The 9,452-nt window shown below is 37.6% G+C and overlaps 1 long non-coding RNA gene across 1 annotated transcript; it reads left to right on the top strand.

Annotated features, from left to right (window-relative positions):
* The first annotated feature begins 220 nt into the window (after nt 1–220).
* On the top strand, nt 221–4,068 carry LOC130459969 (uncharacterized). The gene is made up of 3 exons (XR_008919743.1): nt 221–568; nt 1,909–2,021; nt 3,826–4,068. It is a non-coding gene; the product is annotated as an uncharacterized lncRNA (long non-coding RNA).
* Nucleotides 4,069–9,452: the final 5,384 nt, after the last annotated feature.

The following is a 9,452-nucleotide window of genomic DNA, read 5'->3' as shown; positions in this document are numbered from 1 at the left end:
TCCTCCATCTATCTTCTCCTCTCTCCCTCTCTCCTCTAATCTCCTAATGAATTTGGTCTCCTTCGACAAATCATCTGTAAAGGACGACAAATCTGCTTCAATTCGATTCCTACTTCTTATTATATTTGTTTCTGTGCATCTTCCCTCCTCAATTATCGCCGGAACTTGAGGGATCTTAGGGTTTATCCGATTCCAAACAAAGCGTTATCCGGCTAGATTCCTTCCGAAAAGGGAGAGTGGTGGAATTTGAGGAGGTTAAGCTTCCGCGGAGTAATATCTCCAGGAGGATCCGTTGATAAGAAACTTTATTTCGTTTTCGTTTTCGTCTTGTTAATTTAATTTGTCGTTTAATCTTCTCACTGGGAAAGTTCCATGTAGATTAATTGGTGTCGGGAAAATCAGGGTTGTTGATTTGTTTGATAAACAACTATCTGGTAAGATAAATGCGGGTTATGATTGTTTAATTTTTTTTGTCTTCTTTCATCTTCTTCGCAGCGTCGGTGTTGTCTTGCTTTGAAGGCCTTCGATTCCAAATTCTTTCAGTACGCACCGATCTATGAATATCTAGGTAATAAAATCAATTTTCTCCTTCAAATGAGTTCTGCAATGATGGTGTAATTTAATCGCGATTTATTTTTCACTATAATTAAATGGAATTAGTTTTATCGTTTTGTAATGCATTTGTTATAGAATTTTTTTTCTGCTTTTTTAGGGGTGCAAATATTGATGATCGAATTTTACAAAAAATGTGACCCATGTTAGGTATTATCCTTTCTTATGGGATTAATGATTGAATTTTCTGCCTATTTTTAAGAGTTTATTATGCTAGTGTGGATTTTAAGAGTTTATTATGCCAGTGTGCGCTAGATTTGCGTTTGTACTAGCTTGCATTTTCAAATTTGCCTTCAGTTTGAATTGTGCAACGTTTTTAATCTGTACGCGATGGATGTTATCACCGACATAAGAATCAATTATTTAAATTCTTCAGAGGTTAGTTAGCATTTCTTTCATTGGGTGAGGGAGAGACACATACAAAGAGTGAAGAGGGGAAGCGGTGAGGGCTTTCGTAGAAAGCGGAGTTTATGTCTCTTTGCTTATTAGGATTTCTTGTTCTGTTTTGATTTCAATCCCCCTTTTCAATAAAAAAATATCATGCGTCAAAAAGATAAAGCTCATCTATTGATGTTTATGTAGTAGTAGTTTCTTCTCGCGTATTCTTTTATAACAGGGTTGATTTGGTTATGCATAATAAGATACGAATTCAGAATGATGACACTTACCATTTGGAATTTTTTGCCATAACTAGTTTCACTTGTTGCGCACTAATGAAATTCAAACATCACTGATTTAATATCCCGAATACTTCGGCAGTTCGGTCTTTTGTATTTTGTAGTACTTCCTTTAGTCCTTTATTACTGGTTTCCACCAGTTTCATGTTTCCGGGGCATTGGTCCCATAAAAGTCCACCAACCTTAGTTCATTAGAGCTAAGGTTGAAGAAATTATTATTTTACCAACCAATTGTGTTTGAATTTTTGGGACATCATGATTAGAATGATTGGATTTCACAAGTTTACACTTCTGTTTTATGAGCAAATGATTATTAGCTTATTTAATTTATGCTTTCATAGGAAGAGGGAGCTTGTGCTTTCGGTATGAAAAAAGTATATTTGCATAACTTGCAAGCTAGCTAACAAGGGGAAAATGCCTTTAACACCTTTAATGAGTAAAATTTAGGCAAGACTCAAAGGCTCTGTTGACAAATTTCTCATGTTTCCTAACTGTTGGGCAATTAGTTGGATTTAGCACAGTGGTCTTGATCTATGTTTTCTTTAGGTCAAAATGATGCACTTCGGTTTTGATTTTGTGCTTTGTTGTTCTTGTCACTATTATTTATTCTTTGTTACAGGCTAGTTGGTTTCGTTACCTGCAGACACAATTTCAAGTTACTACTGTTGACTACACTCCAATCCCTTTAGAGCACGAGGAAGGTTCAAAGCCATCTGCTCTATGATTCTAACTGTGAGTTCTATCTTCCGTCTTAAATTTGTCACTATAACAGGGGTGAAGTTTTTCCCAATAAGTGAAGGGAAAAACGCATTATCATTATTGAAATATTATTATACTCCATAGTAATCGATTACTCGGCACCTATAAATGGTGTATCACAATGCATTTATCAGTAAAAATTGGCAAGTGTAAATGAAAAACACCATAGTTAATTAGATGAAACTTGTATCTCTAGGTAAAGCAGATCTCATTGTACTGGTTTACAGATTAATGTTGTTAGTTTCAATACGTTTAAGATATATTAGTATTATTGTAGAAGGACACAATTTCCGTTCTGGTTATATTCAGCTGGGATAGTGAGAGAGAAACTTGCAAAAGGTTTCTATCATAGCCTGTACAATGAGAATACTCCTAACCATGTATGATTGTACTTGTGTAATTGTGCTACTGATATGTGATATACTGATATCCATAATTCACATGTACTCCCTCCATCCCGGAATACTCGACCCGGTTTGACCGGCACAGAGTTTAAGGGACTTGAATTGACTTATTTAATTTAATAGGTAGTAGTTGATAGTGGAGTATTATTTTAATGTAGTTAGTGGGAGGTGGGTTAAGAGGTGGGGTTGGGGGAGAGTAGGGGTTGAATTTTGAGTAGGGGGTAGGTGGGTTAATAGGGGTGGAGTGAGAAATAATATAATATTGTTAGAATATTTCCATTTTTAGAAACAGGTCAAGTATTAAGGGACGACCCGATAAGGAAAACAGGTCAAGTATTCCGGGACGGAGGGAGTATGATTTTTCTGATGTTGTTGTTGCAATATTCAGCTAGATAATTAAGGGTTTTCTTGCCGAATTTTGATATATGTAGTGCCCATGTCTTTTAGTGGAGGGAAATTCTGATGGAAATTATGTCTTTGTTTGAATTTGCATGAAATTTTCAAATGTTGCGCCAACTCATCCTATTTGACTTGGATTGGCCGAGATATGGAACTCTATTGACATAGCCTACAATCTCTCTGAGTAGGTGGGTGTTTGCGTTTTGGGATCATATTATTATACTATATGATAACAATCTCCTTGAGTACGTGAGCTGAAGGAACTAGTTCATTTTTTGACATTCATGTTGATTACAATTTTTTAATTTAATTCTTACTGTTTGACATTCTTGCTGAGTACAATTCTTACTATTTTACACTACCCTAATTGGGATATCATCCTCATCTTATGGACAACCTTTTTTTTCTAACCATTAGCTCCATCATCACTTGTCTGCATATTAAGTAAGACAGGTTGCCCAAAATCTTCTTAATTGGTAACGCAGTTTGGCGAACTATGGGCTAGACCAGGTTACAAACCCCATTTTCTGTTCTCTTTTTCCTTGTTTTATGGGTGGGGGATAACCTACTTATGCTTACCAGAATATTTTAACTCGTTAGATGACAGAATGCATTGTGCTGGGATCCTTTTTGAATTATGCTTATTAGAATTGTACTATGTAGTGTTGAACAACAGAAAGGATGTATGTTGAACTACAAATTCACTTGTATCCTTTTTATGGAAAGTTCAATTGTGTTTGTGACGCCGCTATACAATTTTTTACTCCATGTACCAGGCTTAGGTAAATTTTGTACCTACTTAGAGTTTTGAAATTGTTGGGTTTGTAAACAGGTCGTAAGCAGGAATACCAATATGCTTGTTAACTTCCTTAGTCTATTAGATCTGTTTAAGCATTAGAGATGATCATGTCTATATGTCTTGTCTTGTGTTTTTTCTTTATTATAATAATTCCCTTACATTTGTCAACTTACAGATTCAATTCAGGCATCAACGTGGAGCATATTATACTAATGAAGATGCAAGGTTTAATTGTTTAAATGAGTGCATAGAGTTAGATATTTCTTGTACTTGGTACAAACTTTAGATGTAATGTAGTTTGTTTTTTCTTTTTTTTCATGATCGATCATGAACTATTTGTTTATAGTTTCTAATTATCATAGGTTTATGATATGTATTATTGTGGAATTATTATTCAATTATTGTTTAGCAGAACTAATTTCTCTTAGCAGCAGGTGCATGTAGTTTCGCATAGTAGCAGGTTTATTGCCTGCTTTCGCTACTTTTTTTTAATTAAAATTAAAAGAAAAGAGATCTGTTATGTATAAAAGGGGATCTCTAGGTATAATAATAAAATATTCAAAGAGATCCCCTTTCTTATATAAGGGGTCTGAACTTATTGGATAAAAAAATATAAAAAATTCAAAGAGACCTCCTATCTTATATATGGGTCTTAAATTCTTGAATAAAAATATATTAAAAAATTCAAAGAGACCCCTTATCTTACGTATGGGGTCTTAACATTTTAAACAGATAGACCTCATATTTCTAATAACAGGTCTCTTTGCCTTCTAAAATATTTTAAATACAGTTTATATAACAGACCCCCTTTCTTACATAAGGGGTCTCTAGATTTTAACAAACAGACCTCCTCTAGATAAGGGGGTCTCATTATCAAAGAGACCTTTGAGATAGAGACCCCCTCACATGAGGTCTCTTTGGCCATTTTGGACGGGTCTCTTTGCCCATTTTTGTAGTAGTGAAGGGCGAAAGCAAGGCACGAGAAGTTGCGTGTGGGCAGCAAGCAAGCTGCGCCACAGCGCGCACTGCCTCGCGCAAGCGTGCGAAGCCTCGCGCGCAGCGAGCGCAAGCTCGCGTGCCACGAGCGCTACGCCCAGCATCGATCGCTCGCGCGCAGCGAGCGCCTGCTCGCATGCTACTGCCTCGTGCGATGAGCGCAAGCTCGCGTGCGACGAGGGCAGGCGCGAAGCGAGCCTGAGGCCAAGCGTGCCTCGGATGCCTTGCGATGGAATGCAGCAGCAGATGCGACGCAGCGCATGGGCTGCGCGCACATGCCCAGCGATGGCTGCGTGCGTGTGGCCTATGGCTGTGCGTTGCGTGGTGATGTTGCATCACGATTAGATCGTTCTTAAAATTTTAATTTGAAATTTTCAGTTTACGTAATTTTAATTAATTTTAAAATTAATAATTTAAATTATTTTCTTGGATTTTAATTTTGATATTGTAATTATAATAAATTTTATTTATTCTAATTGTTTTACTAAAATTAAAATCATGAATTAATTTAAATACGACTGAAAATAAATTAAATTTATGGATTCAATTATAAATTTATATGAGCTTTAAATTTTAATTAAATTTGTATGTTTCCGGTTAGACTAGAAATACATTTTTATGTTTAAAATTAGTAAAGCATATGAATTTATTGGTTTAAGTGGGAGCCCTTTTAGTCATAAACTCTTGATTAGGTCTACAAATCCTTAAGGTTAAAACAACTTGATTAGAATTAATAAGGACTGAATAATTGGTAGATTATTGGTGCCCTTGATTAATTGCTGCAAATATTTATGTGATGCATAACGTGTTTTACTAACCAGCTATGTGGGCCATTCATGATAATGAATGGGTGAATGGTATATATTGTATATGTACTGTTTTGCAGGTTATGAAGTGACTAGTATGGCCCAAATAGGATAGAAAATATGGTCTGCGTACCATTAATTTGAATGTAATTGGTCTAAAGAACCAAAATTGTTTTTCAATTCAAATATGGTCTGCGTACCATCAAATAGTTGTAATTAGTTTAATTATAGCTTATCCTATTTGAAGAAAATGGTGCCTCCCACGGAGATTTTCACATTTATCTTATGCATTTATCTTATGCATGTTTTAAGTTATTTATTGCTTCAAGATGAAGTCGGGCCATAGTAGATCACATTTATCTTATGCATGTTTTAAGTTATTTATTGCTTTTAAATATGTCTTAAATATGCATGAGATCAAAGCTTGATTATGTTGCATGATTAAGGATTTTAGTTCACTTAAAATCTAACCAACATAGTAAGAGCCTTAAGTTCCAAACTTAAAAATTGAGTTCAAAGGTGCCATGCCAAAATATACACTTGCTTGGATATCCTTTACATCAATCTAGTAATAGTTTTCGCTCAGCGAGGTGTTACTTATTGGTCCTAAAGGGGCAAGGTACACAAATAATTGTGAGTACATGTTAGTTTTGGTGAAACTCAACGATATAAGTAAGGAGTCCTTTTATGTCGTGGCAAAACCGATAGGTTTACCTAATAAGTTCTTTGACGTACCTATCAACCAAGAGTAGTTTCTAGACTATTAGCAAAAGGTTTTTGCTTACCTAAGATGTTTTAGGATTAAGTCGACAAACTGTGCTTAATTCTTCAATGATTTTAGGATCTTGGAATCATTTTATTCACACCTGCAGGAACACATAACTTGAATAAAATGCTTAATGAACATTGAATTATGCATGTATGCTAGAATTTAAGTTTATTAAGAGAAACTGTGAATGGTTATTTATTTGTTTTTCTTTTCAATTGTAGTTTTAACTATGGCAAACAACAATTCATTCAACATTCGGTCAATTCTCGAAAAGGAGAAGTTGAACGGGAAAAACTTCCTTGACTGGCAAAGGAACTTGCAAATAGTTCTTATGCAGGAAGAAAAGGAGTATGTCCTAGATGAGGCGATGCCCGAAGCCGCAGGCGACGGGGTCACTCAGGCAGCCCTCAATCGTTGGATTGATGCCAACAAGGATGTGAAATGTCTAATGCTCGCCACCATGATTGCAGATCTGCAGAAAACGTTCATCAACTCAGATGCTTTCACAATCATCAGTGAGTTGAAGAACATGTTCCAAGATCTGGCTCGAGTCGAAAGATTCGAGACTCATAGGCAAATTCTTGAGACCAAGCTTAAGAAAGGCGAGCCCGTAAGTCCACATGTTCTCAAAATGATTGGACTCATTGAGAATATGAGTCGGCTGGATCAGTAATTTTCACAGGAAATGGCTATAGACACCATCCTCCATTCTCTTCATAGCGGGTATGATCAGTTCAAACTGAACTACAGTATGAATAGTCTGGAAAAAACGCTCACTGAGCTTCACGGTATGCTGAAGACCGCTGAAAAGACGCTCAAAAGTGATAAGGAGGATGTGCTTATGGTGCGTGGGGGCAAGTTCAAGAAATCTGGAAAGAAGAGGAATGCTAAGAAAGGTGGCAACAAGGCCAGCCAGACTAAGCAACCAGCTGGCGCCAAATCTGAAAAGAGGAAGGTCAGTCAACCCACTTCTGAATCCGAATGCTTCTACTGCAAGAAGAAGGGGCATTGGAAGAGAGATTGCTTGAAGCTAAAGGAAGATCAGAAGAACGGAACAGTCGTTCCATCTTCAGGTATTTTCGTTATAGACTGTATACTTGCTAATTCAACTTCTTGGGTATTAGATACAGGTTGTGGCTCACACTTATGTTCCAATCCACAGGGACTAAGAAGAAGTACAAAGTTAAGCAAGGGTGAAGTCGACCTACGAGTGGGAAATGGAGCACGGATTGCTGCATTAGCTGTAGGAACTTATTATTTGTCGTTGCCCTCTAGGCTAGTTTTGGAACTGGAAGAATGTTTCCATGTTCCAAGTCTTACTAAAAACATCATTTCAGTTTCTTGCTTAGATGCTAAGGCATTTTCCTTTTTAATAAAAGACAATAGTTGTTCGTTTTATTTTCAAGAGATGTTTTATGGATCTGCTAGATTAGTCAATGGACTTTATTTATTAGATCACGACAAACAAGTTTATAACATAAATAACAAAAAGGCCAAAAAGGATGATTCAAATCTCACCTATATGTGGCATTGTCGATTAAGCCATATTAACTTGAAACGCTTAGACACTTCTCTCTCTTCACGAGAGCCTCTCTCTCTAAACTCTAGAGCAATCTCTATCTTCTCTACCTTACTCTTTGTCCTCTCCCCCTCTTACTCTTTCTCTTCTTACGTCTTCAACCTTTGTACAATGAATCAGTCCTCACCAATCCGAAAGGGTATAATTATCCATCACTCTCAACACGATACCCCCCCTGATTCAGATAAATTCAGCCTGTTGGTAGTAGCAAAGATCAAAGATTACAGAAGCTTCTCGGAGCAACAAATTCAATCATGGGTCTACCAATTCTGAAAAAAGTAATGGGCCGATTCAAGTTCAAAAAGCTCATCACTCAAGAGACAAGTTCTTCTTCTTCTGCAACAATATGGCTGACCGTGATAACCTCCTTTCTATTGGGTCCGCATCGTTTAAGGGCGCGTTGGTCATCTTCAAGGGTTGGCACATGGGGGCTTCGCTGACGAATATTGATTTTGGGGAATCATATTTCTGGGTAAAAATTGAAGGAATTCCGACTCCCGAAAATAACGTCCATGTTGCTCAGAGAGCACTGGAAAGAATTGGGAAAGTTATCCGTTTTGATGCGGAATCAAGAATGGAGGGACCAAAAGCCCTTTTGCGGGCTAAGCTTATCATTCCGGTAGACAGAGTAATCATCCCCGGTTTTTACTATGAATTCAGAAGGGGCAATTTCAAATGGGTACATCTCCGTTATGAAGGAATATTCAACTTTTGCCAGAACTGTGGGAAGATAGGCCACCGAAAACCAAACTGTAGAATTAACGAAGAACCAGCAAAAATAGAAATTGATCATCGCCTAAGGGAAATCTGTGGCTCTAACTTTGATTTCATGGAGGAAGTTCCGGCTCCACCACTCTACTCAAAGAGAATCATGGGTCTTGATGATGTCGAGAAATTTAAAACGACGAGGATAAATCTGCAGATACTTCCAACCATGGGTAATAGACACCTACTGAGTTTGGATTTTGATAGTGACTCCTCTTCTAACTCCTCTCAACCACCCCAACCGCCACCAAATGGGAACCTCCGCCAGTGCCACCAACGATCTCCTCACACCCGTTCCTCGAGGTCTAGGGCAAATTCAAACTCGACAAAGCAGGGCGAAACCAACAACAAAAGGAAAAGAACTACACAAGATGATGCAACACACTTCTCCACCAAAAGGCAAACAACAACACAGGCTGCTGATCTAGCCAGCATAGGATCTATCAGACAGAGAAGGGGTATGAAAGAATTGCCGGCCATTGTTATCCCTTCTTACCCAACCACCGCCTGGTGGTCAGCAAACGCCGAGCAAACGGAAGAAATCAATCCGGCAGTTCAACGGTCGGCTTACCCACAAACGGGTTGGTCTCCCAGAACCCCAAGTCAAACCTGCAGGGCTAGCATAGCTCTAATTTCTCCTCGGGTCAGTGTTTCAAACCCCCTACTTTCAAACTTAGCCTTAAATAAGATTTCAGTAGACTATCTCAATTCCAGTAAAGACTTTCTTCTTAATGACGGTCTACCAGTTTTTCATTTAACTCCATGTCCTCTTAGAAGTCTAAAACCTAAGGGAGTTATTATTGAAACCTGCTTTGACCTGCTACTATTTTCTATTAACTGGAACACACCTCACACCCTTATTAATGAGAGCCTCCCAACCATATTTA

The sequence above is a fragment of the Spinacia oleracea genome, chromosome 4 (assembly GCF_020520425.1).
Source record: "Spinacia oleracea cultivar Varoflay chromosome 4, BTI_SOV_V1, whole genome shotgun sequence".
NCBI lineage: Eukaryota > Viridiplantae > Streptophyta > Magnoliopsida > Caryophyllales > Amaranthaceae > Spinacia > Spinacia oleracea.
This window is presented reverse-complemented; position numbering and strand designations above follow the sequence as displayed.